General features: G+C 51.7%; 1 protein-coding gene across 2 annotated transcripts in view; it reads left to right on the forward strand.

The window, feature by feature from the left end:
- Positions 1–246: 246 nt before the first annotated feature.
- The window catches only part of MAPT (microtubule associated protein tau), a 97,631-nt gene continuing 77,859 nt past the window's right edge, over positions 247–20,018 (forward strand). For both annotated transcript variants that reach the window (XM_087441342.1, XM_004432610.3), the window contains exon 1: positions 247–309. The gene's annotated coding sequence lies outside the window, so the exon portion shown is untranslated. The remainder of the gene's footprint in view (positions 310–20,018) is intronic.

The following is a 20,018-nucleotide window of genomic DNA, read 5'->3' on the forward strand; positions in this document are numbered from 1 at the left end:
GCAGGGGAGGGCCGGGCGGTGGGTTGCTCGCGCGCGCCCACTGGTGGCCGGAGGAGAAGGCGCCCGCGGAGGCCTCGCTGCCCGCCCCTCCCCTGGGGAGGCTCGCGCTCCCGTTGCTCGCGCCTGCGCGGCCCGCCGGTCTCGGGAGCGCGCCCTCTCGCTGGTGCGCGCGCTCGCAGTCTCCGCCACCCACCAGCTCCGGCACCAGCAGCAGCGCCGCCGCCGCCGCCGCCCACCTTCTGCCGCCGCCACCACAGCCACTTTCTCCTCTGCTTTCCTCTACTGTCGTCGCCCTCTGTCGACTATCAGGTAAGCGCGAGGCTCCGAAATCTGCCTCCCTGTCCGCCCCGCTGCACCCCCATGCCGCCGCCCCTGGCCCCCCGCCGCAGAGATGGGTTTCATGAGGTGGGCATTGGTCGGGGGCAACGGCAGAGGCCCCTCCCTGCGCTCTCTGCGCTCCAGGGCTGGGACTTGGGCTGTTTGGAAAGGGACCCATGCAAGGGATGCACTCACGCGTGTGAGTGTGTGTGTGTGTGTGCGCGCGCTGGGGGGGGGGTCCACAGGACCCGCTTCGCGCGGACCCGGGCACAGGCTGTGCCCGCAGGGCGGGGCGCGGATGGCGGTGACCTGGGGGAAGGGGCTTCCATGCACTCTCGGTCGCCGCCTTTTGCCGCAATGGGCGTGTGTCTATGTGTGTGTGTGGGGGGGGGGTCCAATGACGACCCCAGAAACCGAACCTGTTATCCGATTTCTCTGTCTCGGTTTGCCGTCAGCCCTAAGGAAGGTATGGATTGGGTTCTAGAAAAGATGACTCCCTGCCTGCCCCTCCCTACACCTCCCCGGCAGCAATTCCAACCGGGCTTTCGCTGCCCCTGATTTAAGGCAGTGGCCCACGCCCTCTGCGTTTTCCTCCTTCAGAAACCCGCAGGGGACATTTGGGGGCTGGGACTGGAATCCGTGAGATGGGGAGGGGTCCGGGCGCTGTCACTTTAGTTGCCCTTCCCCCTGCGCGCGCCTGGCACCGAGATTCGAGCAGCGCCGTGCTCGAGAGAAGGTAGTGCGCGGATCCCAATGTGGAGGCTCGGAAAGGCAGGGGTCACCTGGCCTGGCGATGTGGAAGGACTCGGCAGAGGCCGATCCCGGCTCGCGGGTGCTGACAGCCACAGCCCCGCACAGACGGGCGCGGGGGCTGCAGGTGCATTTCGGGGCGGGCGCCTTTCTCTGCGCCCTGCGCCCGGCGTCCGGCGTGAGCGCTCCCTGCCGGAGGCGCGGGGCTGGCGCGCAGGGCTCGCCCCTCACTGCGGCAGTGGGTGTGGACCCGGGTGGGCGAGAAGGGGGAGGGTGGTCTGTGCCTCCTCCCACTCCCACCCCCGCTTTTTTCCTCTCTGAACGCGAGGTGCCATCTTTTCGCGGCGTGTCACCTCTTTACGATACCATGCCAAGCCGGGTGGCTGGGCTTCGGAGGACAGGGCGGGGACTGTCATTAAAGGGGGGGGGGGGGCAATCAGCGCTGAAATCTTGGCGTTTTTGCTGCTGCGGGCTTGAGCCCCAGGGGCGTTCACCCAGGATCTTCCTGGGGGTCTCGCTGCTTTGTTTGTCGGGCTTACATGATCCGCGTTGCCAGCCTTGGTTTTTTGGCTTCTCTTCTATGAGGGTGTTTAACCAAGGCCCCCGGTTTTCGCCCCTCATTTCCGAGCCCTTTGTTAGATCTCGGGGCTTGCTGGGGTCGAGGAACTCGAGTCACAGCCCCGGGGGCACGCATGGAACGGGCGTGACCCTGCGCGGCCCCCTCCCGGAGCCAGGCCGCGAGCCGGGAAGCGTCGGCGAGGCGGATGGGGTGGGATTCGAGGTCTGCGCGCGCTGTACGGCTGGCCGCAGATGGACGACGCCCCTCCCCACACCCAGAGCTTCCTGGGGGCCACGCCCCACCAGGCTGCGGACCAAGGGTCACCGGCGACCCCCGGGAGGTGGGGGGGTAGCTCGCGCCCCTCTCCGCTTCACGCGCTGTTGCTTCTCCAGTCAGGAGAATGTGAGGAGGGGGCCCGAGGTTTCGTCCGGTGCTGCAGGCCACACCCATTTTTCCCGAGCGGACTGGGAGGGGGGCGCGGAGATGAGGTTGCCATAGAAACTACACGCGTCGGGAGAACGGAGCTAAGGGCGTTGCCCCGCCCCTTCCCGGCAGAGGTTGAGAGTCCTGGGGAAGGGGGGCAGCGCGCCCTCGGCCTCCTGGAGGCAGACCCCCCCAACCCGGAGTCTGTTGGTCTTCCTAATTGCCTTTCGGCGGCCGCAGCCACCCGGATAGGCGTTCCTCGTGTATTTTTATTATTGTGGCCGAATATTATTTTAGAAACGTGCGGAATTTTCACTAAAGGGCCCGAGTTCACCAACGCCCTTGAAACCGGTGGGGAGGGGGCAGTGCGGGGGGTGCGGGTACCGACCCCTGACCAACAAGTCCGAGCATCGCCCTCCTGCGATGAGCCGGTCCGTGCGGCTTTCTGGTTAATTCTATCGCTGAAAACTGGTGCGAGGGCGCAGCTCTGAGAGGGATGAGCATTTTAGGGGCCGAACCATCCACGCGAGCGGCGCCGATTGAGCTGAAGGAATGGCGCGGCTCGGGATCGAGAGGCCGCCGGGGGCCAGGCCGAACCTCCCCGGCTGTGGCGTCGGGGGTCGGAGCCGCGGTGCTGCGAGGCCTTCCTGCAGAGCGCGGCCCGCCGCGTGTGGGTTGCAGGAGAGCCTCAAGGATCGATTCGAGTATCTTCCCCGCTCTCCATCGCCCCTCCATAGAGCGGGGCGCAGGATTCTGGTTTCAGACAGAGCGAGGGTCTCGGAGCGGCGCTGGGAACGGGAGCTCGCGGTGACCGCGGTCTGGGGCGGACCGCGCGCGGGCGGAGAGGTCCCCTCCTGTCAGTTGCGGGACAGGGAGCGAGGCGGGGGCGAGTGCATTTAGCCCAGTGCCGGGAACAAAGCGCGGTCCAGGCGTCCGCGATTTCGCTTCATTTTGAAATGTATTGGCGGTTTGTTGGGGTTCTCGGGTCGGCTAGACCTGGGGGCTGTTAATGGAGGGATCCTGGGGGCCAGAGGATGGTACTTCGTACGCGAATCGGGAAACTCCATCCCTGGCTCTGCGCGAGCTTTAACTAAACAGCTTCCCCCCAGGATGTCGAGGGATGCAGCGTTTGCGCCCGTGCTCCGACGATGGAGCTCTGAGCCTGCCGCCGCGCCTGGGGAAATGTCCCGGCACTGATCCGAGGACCATCGACGCCTGTCCCCGAGTCCCCAGCAGGCGGGTGCTCTTTTAATTCTGGGAGGTCCCAGTTCGTCTGGCGCTCAGGAACTTGTAACTCCATGCCCGGGTCCCCGACTGGTCCGGGTTGGGATGGATGACGGGACCTGGGACAGCGACTGCCCGGACTACCCCTCCAACACCACGTCGGCCACTCAGGCTCAGCAGGACGGCTCTGAGTTTTTACCAGATCCCTGTTTCTCCGGTTGACCCGTCCTACAGCAGGAAAAGGAATGCCTTTTCTACCATAATTAATTAAGGTATTATTTTGCGTTTTAGGATGCTGCTTATGTTTACCACATAAGAATTCTTTATCCATCCCCCCTTCTCCAGCCCCTTCCTCTAAACAATTAAATAAATTACAACCCCCTTCCTAGCGCCCGGTCCGGAGTGACTCTTGAAGCTAATCAATTCCTTGACCAGCATTTACTTCTCTAACAGGTTGTGTTTACTGCACTAACCTAGCTTGCCTCTTCGGGTTGGCCATGGGACAATTTGGGGGAGGGGTTTGTTAGCTTTGCTGTTTTTTGGGTGAGTGACAGTCCATGACTGTGTGTCCCTGCCCTGCGCAGACCTCCTCTGCACACGCCCATTGTGGAAGGGCGTGGCTTTTAATTGGTTTCTAGTATCGGCCGCCCTGACAGGAACAAAAGAAATGGATTATTCCTTCAAATTGCAAGAAGCAAACTTAGAGTGGGTTTGATTGAGGAAAGGTCAGATTTATTTTATCATTGGGAAAAGAGCCCCTTCTGTTGAACATCCCTTTGACCCACATGCCCTTGGAGGGCAGTGCCAGCCTGGAGATGTAATAGGATTGTGGTACCCTTTGTTTAGGCTGAATTTTCTTTTTGCCCTTTTAACATCAGTTCATGAAGCCCATTTGTTGAAAATTTTAAGAAATTGTGTTTTATTCCACCTTTCCTCAGCATTTACGTGTATGGTTTGAGTGGCCCTAGAGCTGCATACATGAACAGGTGTTAGTTTTCTAATTAAACACATAGTTTTCCAACTAGACTGCCTTCTCTGAAGTTAGTTGGATAGTTAGTATCTTCCTTACTCCCACCTTGAAAGAGAATCACTCAAAAACAAACACACCGTTAGGGGCTTAGTACAGTGCTAGACATATATAATAGGTATTTGGTCCATACTCATCTCACAAATAAATGAATAAAATGGGAAAATGCAGGTCAAAAAGGTGGTGAAGAGAAAGCAGAATAGGAGGAGGGCTTTATTCAAGGTCCTAGCATCAGGAAGGTTTGGGGGCAAATCAAATCCTTTTTGTCCCCCGTCGTGTCCAAATGACACCCAGAAAGCTGCCTGAGCTTCTCGATGCACCTCCAGGCCCTCCCTTCCTTGCCTCCATGCCTTCTACCTTCCCACTTGCCAGCTTAGGGCCCCACAGCCTGGTCCCTACTGCTCACCTCACCGCCTGGCCCAAAAGGGCACAGAAGAGAGGAAAGAGGAGAGACCACACTGGCCCCTGGGGAAGGGAGACCCTGCCCTGCCACCTTTGGGGCTCCTGCTCCACCTTTGGCACGTGCTCCTGATGCCAGGGGTCGGAAAGATGGAGGGGGGAAACCCCATTTGCCTCTGCTCCTTCCTCTTCCTCTCATCCTCCTTTTGTCATCATCCCGCTTCAGAGCCCCCCCCCAACCCTCCACATTCCCAGAAACACCCGCCTGACCAGCCACTCCGAACTTGCCACCCTAGCTGGCATGGGGGGCACCTGGGCAGGTAAGGGGAAGAGACGACCCCGACCTCACCAACTGGGCTGCAGCAGGGAGAGGAACCTGATGCTCCCGTGGGACTCCCAGCTGTTTTCCTGTAAAACAGGGGTTCTGACCCCCGGGGCCATGGAGATGTCTAGAGACGTTTTTATTTTCACAACTGGCAGAGGATGCTACTGGAATCTAGTGGGTAGAGGCCAGGGATGCTGCTAAACATCGTACAAGGCACAGGACAGTCCTGTACATCAAAGAATGATCTGGCCCCAAATGTCACTCATCCCAGGGTTGAGAAGCCCTGCTCTAGAACCATTGTTACTCTGGCACTGTTATCTTAATGGGGTTCACAGTCACTGAGTGTCTGCTAGGAGGCACTCTTCTAAGTGCTCTGCAGAGATGATCCCGTTTAATCCTCACAACAGCCCCCTTATGTAGTCGGTGCTGTTATTATCTCTGTGTTGCATATGGGGAAACTGAGGTACAGAGAGGTTTAGTAACTCACTAAAGGTCACATAGCCAGTGAGTTGTGGAGCTGGGTGTCTGATACTAGCCGCCTCCCTCTCTCAGCTACACGTGGGCTTAATAGGTTTTTGTGGGCTAGCCTGGGAACCCAAGCTTGATCTATAGCATTGACCCAGTGGAATATTCTGATTCCAAAACCACTGACTCACAAATGAACTTTTGCAAGAATCTGTAATTGGGGCACAGCCTAAAGCTCACAATTTCTCATCTGGCCTTGACACAAGGAGCAAGGGATTTCGCACTACCTCTGTGCTTCTTGTTTATAAAACAGGGAGAAAATATTCCGGAGACCTTAAACCTCTTCTCCCAAATCCAGGAATTCAGGACTGCTCTGTCATACAAAGGAACAGCAGGGTCTGAGTGGCTCAGAGAAGGCTGGAAGTCAAGATTGGGGGATCATGACATAGACTCAGCTATGGTCAGGGTGAAATCACTGAAGTTTTAGGGACCTCAGATCCCCATCTTAGGTTCTACACCTTAGAGAGGTTGAAGCAGCCCCCAATGGAACCTAGCACTGTGCCTGTGGGTGTGAGATGAGCTGGGCGGCAGAGGAAGGACCTCATGCAAGAATCTCAGCTCTCCCTTGGCAAAGGTGGGCCTGGAGGCTTCTCTCGCTTCCTGGAGCCCAGGCTCTGCAGTAAATATTCCATTACACTGTGGTGTTGAGGGACTGCCTGGAATCCTCCGTCCACAGGACACACTGCCACCCACCCAGGCACACTGAAGGTGTGGGGCGGCTGCGATTCTGCGCCTCCTGAAACAGCCTGTGTGGGCGATGGAACGTGGACCATACACGCCAGTCTCGCCTCTTTTACCTTGCCAAAGGGGTTTCTGTCCAATAATTCTTTTCCTGTCTCCAGGCACCATGATCCTGCCACCTCTGCCAGGTTCCTTTCCAGCACATATGGCCCCCATCTGAGTGTGGGAAGGCAGTGTGAGGCCGGCTCAGGAGGGTTTTTGAGCTTTTTGGGTTATTTGATTAGGAAACATTCTGTTGCTGTGCAGATAGAATGGGCTTCCACAAAATGCAAACTTAAATTTTTTGTTTTGCTTTGATGATGTTTCAGCAGGCTCTGTGCTTGCCTCAATCAGAGACACTATAGAATTCATCCCTGAGAAATGTATTTTGTGCCTCAGCTGTTCAAGGAAGGTTTGTGAGGGCCGGCCCCATGGCTTAGCGGTTAAGTGTGCACGCTCCACTACTGGCAGCCCGGGTTTGGATCCTGGGTGCACACCGATGCACCGCTTCTCTGGGCATGCTGAGGCCGCGTTCCACATACAGCAACTAGAAGGATGTGCAACTATGACATACAACTATCTACTGGGGCTTTGGGGAAAAAACGGAGGAGGACTGGCAATAGATGTTAGCTCAGAGCCGGTCTTCCTCAGCAAAAAGAGGAGGATTGGCATGGATGTTAGCTCTGGGCTGATCTTCCTCACACAAAAAATAAAAATAAAAATAAAAAATAAAATTAAATAAATAAAAAATAAAAAAATAATAATTAAAAAAAAGGAAGGTTTGTGAGTGCCTTGAAGGCAGGCGCTGTGACAGGTCCCCAGTGCAGGGTAGTGTCCTACATCTAGACGTGTTAGGTCTGGCCTAACAGTTAAGGGTGTGGGCTTGGATCAGACCTTCTGGGTGCAAATCCTGGCTCCTCCACTCAAGTGGCACCTCAGCTGTACTGTTTATTCTTGTTGTCTGTAACTTGGGGTATTATCATACCCATCAAATGAGTTGCTATTTGGTTGGGGTTTAAACGGGGTGATGCAGTGTTTAGCACATAGTAACTGCTCGGTGAATGGCCTCATGGGCAGCAGCCTCCAAGTGGACCCTTGTAATTGGATGAGTGTGCAAGGTGTCTGCTAACCCTGGTGATGAAATCAGCTGTAACAGATAAGTCGTTACACTGAGTAGGGGTCAAGATAGAAGAGGGCAACTGCCCAGCTTCCCTGGAACCAGGCATTGTTGTTTGGGTGGAAGTGGATCCCCCGGAAAATCGCACACACCCATGGTTAAATGTACACACAGAGCTCTTGCCACAGACAAGCAGAGTGACGTATCTGTTGTCCCTGCTTCTGTCCTATTCCTTCCTGAAGTCCACTCCACGCCAGGAATAGACTGAGTACTCTTCACACCAGCCTAAGCTGAACCGCCCTCCCTCCCACCATGCTGGGACTGGTGACCTGGCTTAGCGTGTCGGCTTCAGAGGTCTGACTAGTTTACTCATTGAATAAAATGTGAGCACTGATGAGATGGAGAAATAATGGAAGTGCACCTTGTTTAAGTTATGTGATTACGGGGACAAGTATGATGGACCTAGAAGCGTGGCTGTGGACATCAGGCCCTGTGGACCCAGCCTTGAGTATTTACGGTCCTTCATTTCTGTTTCTTACGTGGTATCTGTTAGGAGAGGGCCTACTGTAGAGACCTTTGTATTAAGTAAGAGGGGGGCACCGTCCCCCCCGACCCGGCTTGCCTGTCTTCCAGGGCCAGCAGGGCACTTTGAATTCATTCACAGAGAATCCCAACTTAAGGGGGTGTTGCAAAATTCTCCCCAGAGGACCCAAAATAAATTTAAATTCCGTTTACTAAATTAACTCCCCTTAGTGAAGGGATTTTGGATCAAGGTCCAATAATTAAAAAACTGTTTTAAATCACCAAGTTAGAATTAAATCTGAAGCCATTGATAATGATGTTTCATTCATGGCCCTCCTTTTTCCACTACTAAATCAGGCATCAAAGAGAAAAGGGACATAAATTATCTCTGGTTCCAGCTGTTAGTTTGCCGTCCAGCCTATGGCCCAGTTTTCTGGTTCCCCTGGAAGGCTGGGTGATGCTGTCTCGGGACCTAGTCTGCAGTTGTGTGACAGAAAGCCCAGGGATGCACTTTCATCTTCATATCCTCCTCCCCAGGGTACCAAGGATATTAGAAGACCCCTGGGTCCATAACTGCCTGTCATGTGATCCACAGCCAACACAGAAGGCCAAGAAGGAAGTGCTGAGAAGGGCCGATTCATGGAACCCTGGAACTGTGCCCCTCCCCCAGGGTAAAGGACAGCTCCTCCCCCTGAGTTAGAACCAGCATTCTAAATGATGTGTCAACAGAGTTGTCCTGGACCAGATCCACTTCTGCCCTTGATTTACAGGTCATTTCATAGGTGCTTATTTCTAACTGTTCTTAACTGGACAGTGGCACCAAACCGTTGTCTTACCTCTCACCCCCTCCCGTGGCCTACCCCTCAAAAAGAGGCACTTATTGGATAATTAATAATCTAAAGCCAAATGCTTAAATGCCCAAGGGAAGGTTACAATTTAAAGAATCTCTTTTGGGCGGGCAGAGTAGTGTAGCACTTAAGTTCGTGCTTGGCATCAGCAGCCCAGGGTTCACAAGTTCAGATCCCGGGCGCGGGCAGACGCACCCTTTGTCAAGCCATGCTGTGGAGGCGTCCCATATAACATAGAGGAAGATGGGCACGGATGTTAGCCCAGGGCCAGTCCTCCTCAGCAAAAAGAGGAGGATTGGCAATGGATGTTAGCTCAGAGCTAATCTTCCTCACAAAAAAAAAAAAAAGAATCTCTTTGGTTAAAAATATATACACATATAAATATTATATTATATGTGATATATATTTATATAAATATATATTTAAATGTGAATGTTCACTATCTTGTTTGTTGTACGTCTGGATTTTTTTTTCTTCTTTTTTCTTTTTTTTTTGGTGAGGAAGATTAGCCCTGAGCTAACATCCGTAGCCAATCCTCCCCTTTTTGCTGAGGAAGATTGGCCCTGGGCTAACACCCATGCCCATCTTCCTCTACTTTATATGGGATGCCGCCACAGTATTGCTTGACGAACAGTGTGTCTGTCCATACCCAGGATCCGAACCTGCGAACCCCAGGCCACCAAAACGGAGTGTGATGCACTTAACAACTACCCCACCGGGGCTGGCCCCTGTCTGGATTTTTTATATTGGGTCTGCTGAAAACCTGAACAGCTTTCGACTTTGGTATTGGTAATGCATCAGAATTTAAATCAACGTATATTAATAAGCGAGCAAAGGTTGTATAGACAAATGAAATAGTTGTCTATAACCTGCAAGGTGGGGTATGGTCATAATCATGGTATAGATTCGTATGAGCTTGTCGCTTCCAAAGCTGCCCATTGCCAAGAATCACCAGGAATAGCTATTTGGAAGTCACTAGCCCTTCTGCCGTCCATTTTCTGTCTTGTCTTTTTCCTAAGGACAGGGAAATTCTATGTTGCTACAACCCACAGTACAGCCGTTCAGCGTCTGCCTCTGCTGTTGCCGTGAGGCCAGCTTAGAAACGAAGGATTTTGCAGAACATCCCTAAATCCGCTTGAATAATGGAGTGATCCTTCACAAACTCACCTGAACCTTCTTTAAACCTATTTAATCTTCCCCCCTGGGGTTAATCCTGTGGGGATAATGTGCCTCCCAGGCATCTTTCCACTCAGTTCAGTTCCTTCTTTAGTTCTGATGTCCTTCCCTCCTCAGCATCACAGTGAGTGATGGCTGCAGTCTGCTCCCTGCAGAGTGTGAATAAAAACTGAATAAATTGAAATAAATCTCTTTCAATGTCACTAAAGTGCTATAAATAATTATGAAACAATGTTTGATGTCTGATGGGAAATGCAGGAGAAACAATTTTTTTGTGTGTGTGTGAGGAAGATGAGCACTGAGCTAACATCTGATGCCAATCCTCCTCTTCTTGCTGAGGAAGACTGGCCCTGAGCTAACATCCGTGTCCATCTTCCTCTACTTTATATGGGATGCCACCACAGCATGGCCTGACAAGCGGTGCGTCGGTGCACGCCCAAGATCCGAACCTGCGAACCCCGGGCCGCCGCAGCAGAGCCCGTGCACTTAACCGCTTGGGCCACCGGGCCAGCCCCTAAAACAGTTTTTTTTAACTGATAGGATTCATGTTATAAGTTGCCAATCTAGGCCGAATTAAAAAAAAAAAAAACTTTAAAAAAAGATCTCCTTATCATTTATTGCTGGCAAGCCTGAATTCCAGAAGGTAGCCACCTCCTCATTTTGTGGGCCTCTGTTACCTCCCAATGCTTGGGCTTGCCAAGCCCTGAATTTAATTGCAACCTTCCTATTTACCAAGAGACTTGTGGCGAAGATTAAGATTTCTGGTACCTCCATTTTTCCATCTGTAAAATGGGGATGATGTGATCTCCCTCCTCAGAATGGGTGATAACATAGTCTCTTTTCCCACTGAGTAGTCACAGAACGGAAATAAAACAATTTATGAAAATTCTTGGAGCTTCTCCAAGTGCCGCAATCAGGGGCGGGATCTGAAGTCTCTCACAGGCTGAGCGGAGCCTGAAGCCTGACACAGTAGGCCTGCCGCCCCCTCGCCCCTTTAGTGCCAACCAGAAGGTGCAGGCTGGTTCCCAGCAGGGAGTACCCGCCCGTCAGCAGGGCCTGTGCCCAGGATGGATGAACACACGGCCACAGTCCAGCCTGCACTGTCTTGTCTGTCCCCTTCTTTGGAGAGGAGGCCCAAAGCCAGGGACAATGCAGGGCGGTGGGGTGGCGGTGCGGGGGCTTTAGCGTAACCTCAAGTGATATCCTGCCCCTGCCAGTGCCAATGCCTCGGGAGAGGAGCTGGGATTTCCTGGGCTTCTCTTGTGACCCTCTGATGGAACTTCCTGGGAGCCTTTCCATTTCCTCGGGGGTTTTCAGTTTCCTCCTAATCAGACAGGGACTTGGTGCAGAGTCTCATATTCTAATCATGCCCAGGGGCAACCTCTTCCCACCACTCAGTGTTTAGCAGTGCTGGGAATCGATTAAGGCGAGAGTGATTAAATTAAGGGCTGGAGTTGACTTTGATGGTATAATATTCTCATGGCTGTGTGGTGGCGAGAGGTGGTGAAGGCTCATTCGCTGAACCCTGGCACTTGGAATTTGAGTTGAGCTGGAGCCAGGCTGCTGTCTCTCTGCCTTCACCCTGGGAGTGGAGGGTTTCTCGTGTGCGTAGGTGGTGTGTCACCCCACCCTGACAACAGCCCGACTGCTCGACCACAGGGCTGGCCTTGAGCACTGAGTGTCAAGTGGCCCCACATCTTCAACCCTTGGTTACCCTACTCTCCCCAAAGCTGCCCCCATTACACCCTGGTCCCCTCCACTTTGGTCATTAGAACCAGCCATCTTCCAGTCCCCATGTGGCAAACCTTAGAGTCTTCAACTCTCCTCCTTCCTCCACGTCCCAGAACAGACCTAACCATCAGTTTCTTCCTCCCAGAATCACCTGGCTTTGCCCCTCCCTTTCCAGGCCCGTGCTCACCATGCTAAAAGGAGATTAGGCCTTATCACTTCACCCTGGATCATCATGGAAACAATAATAAATCATTCCCAATTTCAGTTCCAGAACTCACATCCAACCCATTTTTCAGACAATTCCAAATTCTTCTTCCCAGCGCAGCCCTATTATCTGCCCTGCCCTCATCCAAGCATGACTCCACGATTGGGTTCTCTGTCTCTGGCTAAGCCAAGCCCCACCTCACACTGCCTGCCCAGGCCCCCAGGCCTCAGTTTGGCCTCCCTGTCCAGTCCTATTGGTCCAGTCCCCCTGCTGGCCAGCCTGTCTCCTGGCTCCTTCATAGACATCGTGCTGTCTCTGCCCCTTGCTCACCCGTGGTACCCTCTCCTTCCCCTCTGCCTATTTAAATCACCCTGACCTTCCCCAATCAATCTCTGTCCTCCACAAAGCCTTCTCTAGCTTTTGTGCTCAATAAGACCCGGAGACCTCTGCATATTTCATCTGTCCCCAGTCACCAGCACCGTAGTGGTTAACGCGTAACTGTTTTCTCTCTTGCCTTGCTGTGTGTGCAGGTCTCATCTCCCCACGGGTTGTACCTCCTCTGAGTGCAAGGCTTGTGTCTTAAGTGGCTTTCCTGCTCTCCTGGGTGTCTTGCCCGGTCACAGAGCTGGGCACATGCATAGCTCAAAATAATTACTCTTGATTCATGCAGTTGGATGCTAATAAATCAAACAGGCTGATGTCAGATGAGTTTTACCTGTTTAAATAAAGTCATTTCTCCACCTACTAGTACACGGTTCTGTTGCTCCACGTACTTGAAAATAATAAAAATCACATTTCCTTTAAAATATTCTATAATTGTTGCTTTGCCCTGCTTTAGACCAACTTAACACACTCCCTATTGGTCCGAATTGGTTTTGCTGTATGAAGATGCTGATAATAATGAGAGTAGCGGGTTGCATTTATTTTGCTAAAAACATTGCCTCATTTAACCCTCACTACCCTCACTAGGCAGGGATTATCATCCTCATTTTGCAGAGGGGCAAACCGAGGCCCCAAGATGTCACAGCTAGGGAGGGAGCCCAAGCGTGCTTCCCGCCTCCTCGTGTGCCTGCCGCCTCCACGCCCTCGGAGCCTCCCCTCTGGTTCCACTCTCCACGCCAGCAGACATGTCTTTAGTGCTAATGACCGGAGAAGCTGTGCCCTCAGCCCCCGTGAATGGATCATAGGTAACATGAGCCTGGAGAAAGTATTTTAAACCGAAAGCTGGCCTCTAAACTGGGCTCCTGCTTCATGTCGCCGGTGATGGCAGAACCAAATCTAGCGTCGTGGCCAGGTCCACACTTATCAAATAGAGAAGCTCATTTTTCTTCCAGCTCACGCAAAGCATAAAGAATGTTCACACCCACCGCACTGCCATGAAGGGTGCGTGTGACCGAAGGCTGAAAAATGTGGCCGAGAGGAGCCTGGTCTGTAAACTCAGAGAAGGTGTTGTTCAGGTTCACAGGCAGAGTCTCCAGGGAGAAATGTAATTCAAATGGGCACATTCACTGGGCAAGGCAGACAGGCAAGCCCACCTGCTGTTAGGAAAAAGGATCACAATGTAGGGGGCCAGCCTGCATCACCCAGCCTCCTGGGGTACTGCCCATCCCCTTTACTCAACAACCCACTTTACTTCCCCCATGTCTACACCACTGTGGTCCACACTCTGGGAGCAGGAGCAGGGGCACTGGTGGGAAACAGAGAGGGGAGGGGTGCACACAGATGAGGCTGGGGTTATGCGTACTGCATTACTAGAATTTGCAACCTCACCGGGCTCTTTTATGGTGTTGAGATACATTTCCCACAGCCACCCTTCCATCTAACTAACACAAGAATCAGTTCTCAGTTCTGTTCTTGCCGCCTACCTTCTCCCCAACCTTTTTAAAAATCTGCCAGCTATTAAAGCCAAGATACCATATATGAGAATCTGCCTTAGTGTCTGTTTTGTTGGGTTTGGTTGGGGGTGGGGCGGACAGGGATCATTTCAGTCTATAAATTGTATTCAAGGTGAGTAGTTCTTCAAGAAAATTCTTAAAAGCACCCCAAACTGAAAGGTGGGGCCACCTGGAGGAACACTGTCAGTCTCGGCACTGAACACAGGCCTGCTTAGCACCCGTGGATCTGGGCCTGAGTTGCAGGGTGTGTGCCCCTTTGCACACAGCCCTGGATGCAAAGTGAGGACCGCAAGGATGCTGGGCAGGGGCAGCTCTCTCAATTGCCCATTGGACAGCCCAGGGCACGCTGGCCGCATCTGTGCCCCTAGATGCAGGGACCTCATTGTCAAAGGCTATGACCACATAATAGACACCAGATCTTATGTCACTGAGACTCCATTACTGAGTCTCCTGGGATTGCCACCCTCTGGTGGAACAAACTCTGTTCCCAGTGGGCCCAAAATTTGCAAAGAACACTTGGGACGACCTGGCTTTCTGGAGACGCTAATATTGTTCTAATTTGGACTAATTGGGGAATGGTCAGTCTCAATAAAAAATCTGAGTTAATTCTCTTATTTGGACGTCAGCCTCTAGGTGTTTGGGAGAGGGGAGTACTGTGGGAGCACATTAAACACACAGGCATGGGGATGGCCTCACATTCGGGTAGCTACATGATGTGGTTTCAGGGTGCTGCGAGGTCTCCCCATTCCCCAGATTACTAACAAGCAGGTAGTACTTTACTGTTTACATGATCTCATTTAATTCTTGACGTGAACCTGTGAGGTAAGAACAGATTAGGAAACTGAAGTTCAGGGAGGTTAAGTGGCACCTGAAATCACATGGCTAGTCTGAGGCCAACAGGAGATTTGAACCTACAACTTCTGCTTCTCAAGTCTGGGCTGCTACTCTCCAGAGCAAGCCTCACCCTGGCTTTTCCATTTATTAGCCTGAGGGGGTCCCACCATTTGTTAAACTGCCAGTGCCCGTGCAGGAGGAAAGAGGAGAGGCTGCTTTTATCCCCCCAAGTACAAAGGAAAAAGTTTTTGATTTTTTTTTTTTTTCGATAGGGCAGAGACCTGGAATTTCAGCGTGAGGACTTGTACCTTGCAATACATAAATGAACAGATTGCTTTTTCTTCTTAAAGAAAATTCTGTTTGGCATAAGATGTGTTTTAGGGATGGGCTGGGCATAATTTGTGCCAAAAAGTGTTCCCTGCACCCTAGGAATGGGGAGCAGGAGGCAGCCCCAGGTAAAGGGAGATATCCAAGTCCAAGCAGCCCTGAACCAGGGGGCTCTCCTTGCCAGGTCTCCCAGGACGTGGAGGCCCCGAAGTGTGACTGCTGGGGGCAGAGGGCTTGCCTCACCATCACCCCTGTTTCCAGGGATCCAGAAGACCCAGAAAGAGGAAAAACCTCCATCACGTTAAGGCAGACCTGGCTAAGTAACACATTTTGTAATGCCAGTTATTTTTCCATAACTATAGGCTAAAAATGGTTACTAGAATTTAAAGATAATTAGTGAATTAATTGGGTTTCTCTCTATACTACTAGTTTCAAAGCAAATTGATTAAAATTTCCTGCTTTCACATTTACTAGCACCCATTATTTTGTGTTTAATTTCCACAACTTTGTCTGATTCCACTCTTTTGGGCTTCCCTGGAGAGCCAGGCTCTCTAACGCATCCATCTTTTGGGTGACATTTTATTCATCTTTGTATCCTTGATGCCTGGCACAGCGCATGGCACATGCAGTAATTGGTTAGTGAATGAATAAATGGATGAGTGAATTCAACACTGATTAAAACTTAAGACCTTTCTTAAAGAGAGTTGAGAACAGAAAGGGAAACAGGTGCATAACTTGTATATTTGTTCATCCCTCTACCTTCCTGGAGGGTGGAGGGGTACAGGTCTGCATTTGGAGTTCTGGGTGCCAAAAATGGAAATACATGCACTATTTGCCATCATCTTTAAGAAGTTAAATCTTCAGATTAATCCAAGCCTTTAGATTCTCCTGAAAACTAGAATGCTACTGTAAACCATGAGCCCTACTTCAAAGACAGAAGATCTTGATGAGCAGAATTGGGTCTGTGGCCTGGTCCCTATGCTCCTACCAGGAAGGGTGGTGAGCAGTTGAAAGCAAACCATTTCAGTCCCTGCCATCTCAGGAAAGCCTCGGGCCCATGTGAGGCTGTCAGAATTAGCACAGTAAAACACAGGATGCCTAGTTACATTTGGATTTCAGATGAACAATAATTTTTTTTAGTATAAGCGTAATAGGCTATATAATATCCCCCAAAGATATCAGGTCCTAATCCCCCCTGTGAATGTGACCTTATTTGGAAAAAGGATCTTTGCAGATGTGATTAAATTAAGGATCTTGAAATGAGATTAGCATGTGTTATCTGGGCGGGTCCTAAATGCAGTCACATGTGCCCTTAGAAGAGCAAGGCAGAGAGATTAAAAATGTGGAAGAGGGCTGGCCCCATGGCTTAGTGGTTAAGTGTGCGCACTCCGCTGCTGGTGGCCCGGGTTTGGATCCCGGGCACGCACTGACGCACCGCTTCTCTGGCCATGCTGAGGCCGTGTCCCACATACAGCAACTAGAAGGATGTGCAACTATGACATACAACTATCTACTGGGGCTTTGGGGAAAAATAAATAAATAAATAAAAATTATAAAAAAAAAAAAACGTGGAAGAGAAGATGATGTGATGATGGAGGCAGCCACCAGAAGCTAGAAGAGGCAAGCAAAGGATTTTCTCCTAGAGCTTCCGGAGAGAGAGCATGGCCCTGCCAACACCCTGACTTCGGCCCAGTAATACTGATTTTGGACTTCTGGCCTCCAGAACTGTGAGAGAATAAATATCTGTTGTTTTAAGCCACTCAGTTTTTGGTAATTCGTCACAGCAGCCACAGGAAGCTAATAAGTATGTTCCAGGCAATCTTTGGGACATACACTAAAAAATTATTTGTTCATCTGAAATTCAAATTTAACTGGACATCCTGTATTTTATCTGGCAACCCTAATTTCTAGGGCTAAACAAAGGGACATTCGAAATTTGCAGGAAAGCTGGTTGAGGCTGCCAGGAAGGGGACTTTCTCATCCTAGGAGTCTCTGTAAGCACAGTTCAACTGAACTAATTTGAACTCTACTAACTACCCTCTGGACAAAAGAGGGGGGCAGTTAGACAGGTGTTAATGATTTGTTCTTTCACCAATCATCTGAGCACTTCCTGTAAAACGGAAGCTGAGTGTGAGGGTGGAGGAGTTAGCCATTAATCCTGTACATCTAGGCTAAGGGACAAACCATTCCAGATAAATCACGGGAGATATTGCCATTAACAGAGCTCGAGTGATTCTGCGGTGCATTTCTGATACCGGAGCTGCCCCTGGGAATCTTGCACCCTCTCATTGCGGGGTGGTGGGGCCCAAGCAGAACAGCTGGGTAATTCCTGGTTGCTGAAGGAGAGGACTTGCAGCAGGACTGAAATGGAGGGGCAGGGAAGATGATGCAGGAACAAGCTGGCTCTGGATTCCCAGGAGGGGCTTTCAATGGAAGTAGATGCATAATGTCTCCATCCTTTCCTGTCGCAACACACTCTAAGGGGACAAGAGGCAAATGTTACAGACGAGCATGGCCCATTCTCCCATGCAAAGAGGGCTGCCCCATCCCTGCCCGGACATTGTCTTGTAGGCTCAGGCTCCAGGCGTGGATCCATCAAAGCTTTCGTGCTGTGCTCCTGAGGGTTTCTGCCGCTGGGGTCTCTGACACCCAGACAGTCCCCGGGACCCTCGGGCTTTTAATGATGCTCTGAGTCCACAGTGTTAGAGCTTTAAACGGCCTTGGGTCATCCAGACCAGGCAGGGGGTCCTAGGACACCCCAGCATTGCCCCCAGATGCCTTACCAAAATGCCTGGGAAAGAGAAAAACAGTTTACAGGGAAAAAAAAGGTGGGGGAGGGGGAAATTAAACATGAAAAGATGCTTGACCTCGCCCATAATAAAAAGACTGTTGAAAAAACCACAATGAGAGGCCACTGCTCGAGGATCAGATGGCAGAGATGCAGAGGGGTGGTAACCTGCGCTGGACAGGCTGTGCTCTCAGTGAGAGTCGAAGACCACCACCTCTGGAGAGAAGTGTGGCCGGTAGATCACATGCCCTTTGATGGAGCGTTGCCACTTCTGAGAGTTTACCCCTTTCTATATGAGCAAAGGCATAGATAAAGGGGTTCATTGGAGAATCGTCTGTTATACAAAAGTCTGGAAATAATCGGTATGGAACTGATTACATAAAGTGAATGAGTCCACGCATATTGAGGCTGACTCTGGAAGGAAAGATGAAAATCAGAGTTTTGTTTTTTTGTGTGTGAGGAAGATCAGCCCTGAGCTAACATCCATGCCAATCCTCCTCTTTTTGCTGAGGAAGACCGGCCCTGAGCTGACATCTATTGCCAATCCTCCTCCTTTTTTTTTTCTCTTTTTCTCCCCAAAGCCCCAGTAGATACTTGTATGTCATAGCTGCACATCCTTCTAGTTGCTCTATGCGGGACGCCGCCTCAGCATGGCTGGACAAGCGGTGTGTCAGTGCGCGCCCGGGATCCGAACCCAGGCCGCCAGTAGCAGAGTGCACACACTTAACCGCTAAGCCACGGGGCCGGCCCGAAAATCAGATTTTGCTGGTGGTCTCTGGGAGAGAAATTGTGGGTGGGGGCAGGAGACATCTTCACTGTACTCTTTTCTGCTATTAATTTTCTTTTACCATGTGCATGTATTAACTTTATTTTTTTTTTAAGATAAATTCATATATATGCTCAGCCCCAGCACACTTGAAAAGGATAAAAACATCTGGAAGGTTCTTTCAAAGGCTCCCAGGTGATGCAGGTGTGCATGACACCCCCTGGTGGGGAAGCTCTGATCTGTCCTTGCCCTCTCATTTCACAGAGGCTACTGAAGCTCTGATACTGGGCCTTTGTGAGCTAGCCTGGGCACTTCACTGCCTGAGACAGAGGAACCTTCCCGATGAGATGTGGGACTAGAACTTAGCAGGAGCACACACACAGTGTGTGTGTGAAGCACATATGAAGTGTGTAATTGAACAGAGGGCACCTTTTGGAGTGCTCCCTTGGAAGGAGAGGTGGGTGGGGTAGGAGGACAAGGGGAGGCGGGCTACTGTGTTAAGTGGCTAATCCTTGTCATGGTTTGTGACAAGCCAGACTAGCCCCATGAGCCACCCTGGTCCCCAGAGTGCCTGGCAACCTGCATTCCAAGTGAGACCCCCGTGGACGCGTTCCCTGCGGCCAGGCTGGGCGATAAGCCACTTTATGATTTTAATACCCAACCCTTTTATATCAAAAACAACCTCAATGCTATTTTTTCTCTTAGTCCTTTCACATAGATGACCTGGTTTCATCGTCCCAGCCACTCCAAGCTAGGTGGCACTTCCTGTTTGGAAGGGGAAGAAGCAGAATCTTCCATTCCAGAGTCTGGGCCCCTCAGGGCTGGGGACTAGGGTGAGACCCTTTCTGGTCTGAGCCCTGCCTTGTGGCAGGACCTGTCTCCAGGATGGGAGCCACTGCCTTTCTCTTCTGGAGCAACTTCCCTGTTGCCGAGTCCACACCCTGCTCCACAGGCCTTTCCGGGGTTCCTCCAGAATCCCCTACATTCCCTGAAGGATGTAGAGCACAGCCCAGGACCCTGCTCTTTGGGGACGCTCCCCACACCCAGAGAAGCAGCAAGGCACTTGGGGTCTTCTCCTTCAGATCCAGAGCAGCGATCCTCAGAGATGTCCCAACAGTCCTCCCAGGGCCTTGCTTCAGTTGTAATTACCGTGCTGTCCCGGAGGGTCTCTCCAGAGGGGCTGACGGGCACAGCCACGGCGGGAGTGTAGGCTTCCTGACCCCACAGCCGGAGCATCTCTCACTGTTAGTTAAGGGTCACCCTGCTTGGCCTGTAGGACACTGAACTCCCAGAACCATGGCAGTGGAAGAACCCTCAGAGGCCCCCTGGTCCCACCTCCCACCCCTACCCAAACCTCCTCTCTGCCTTCCTGACAGAGTCACCCCAACGTCCCCAGGATGGCGGCTCACGGCCTCATCACCATCTGACAAGGGGACCAGGAGGGAAGAGAAAGGAGGGGCCAGAAGAGAAAGATGAAAGTGTTGGGAGCAGCCCCCAAATGTGTGACATCCTTAGGATGAATCAGCGCTTTCCCTTTTC

This window comes from Ceratotherium simum, chromosome 16 (genome assembly GCF_057802395.1).
Source record: "Ceratotherium simum simum isolate JZ-2026a chromosome 16, ASM5780239v1, whole genome shotgun sequence".
NCBI lineage: Eukaryota > Metazoa > Chordata > Mammalia > Perissodactyla > Rhinocerotidae > Ceratotherium > Ceratotherium simum.